Consider the following 1,035-nt stretch of genomic DNA (forward strand, 5'->3'; position numbering starts at 1 on the left):
GAAGATTCAATATTATTATATCAAATAAACCCCCTTTTCTTGGTGGAAAAGATAATACAATATTGCTTATATTCTACATTCTATTTGAGAACTATACTAGGTGAGAAAAATAATCATATAATTGGAACTACTTCAGGAAGCAATTGGACAAAATTAATGATATATCCAGTTTTTCTCAGTTCTGGAAATACCATATTTATTTACCATTTCAGTCATATAAGAGAAAAATTACTCTTATTCAAGGGTGTTTAAGAGGATACTAAGACGCTCTTATAAAGTCATTCTAATGAATAACAGCCATAACTAGTTTTGGAAGTTCTCATTCCAAGATTATTCTCCAATGATACAGTTCAAAAGAACAATTCTATTTTGAAGATAGTGTTTTTTACACAGTAATCTCACTTTATATGTGAATATTACCCACACCGTAGTGTTTCACATTTTCGCACATCTGTGGTTGGGTTTCATCTGATCCCACTTGAATTTACATATAAAATGGAGGAATTCCAGCACTCTTCCATACCTTGTGGCGCATTCTCTCTTCTTCCAACTTATGGAGAAGAAGGCTACAAAAACTTCATTCCTTAGAAGTGAAGTTAGTAATGCTGAATTGATTTGATAGGGGTGATGAACATTCAAATACCGATATACTGGAGTGAATCAACAGTGTGAAGTAGTCATGACAGTGCTTGTTCATTCCACAAGAGTATTCAATCAACTATGAAATGCAAATGTTACTAGAGTCATGAAATCTTCCTCTGAGGCTATCTGTACAATCTATTACAAGATATTTCATGCTCTATGGATATTCTTGAGTTTTTAATATACATAATAATTTCCTGAAATGCAGTTCCTACCCACAACAAAAATAGACTGAGAAACAGACAACAGATAAGACAGAGAGTAAGGAGACCATAGTTTGTTGAGGAAACCTATTGGCAGCTTCTGGGCAAGATAATGACAAGGGCAGACTTTTATCTCCCTGATTTAAAATTCTGATTACAATATCCAATATAATATTTTTTGAAAGGGAGA

This window comes from Pteropus alecto, unplaced genomic scaffold, assembly GCF_000325575.1.
Source record: "Pteropus alecto unplaced genomic scaffold, ASM32557v1 scaffold131, whole genome shotgun sequence".
Lineage (NCBI taxonomy): Eukaryota > Metazoa > Chordata > Mammalia > Chiroptera > Pteropodidae > Pteropus > Pteropus alecto.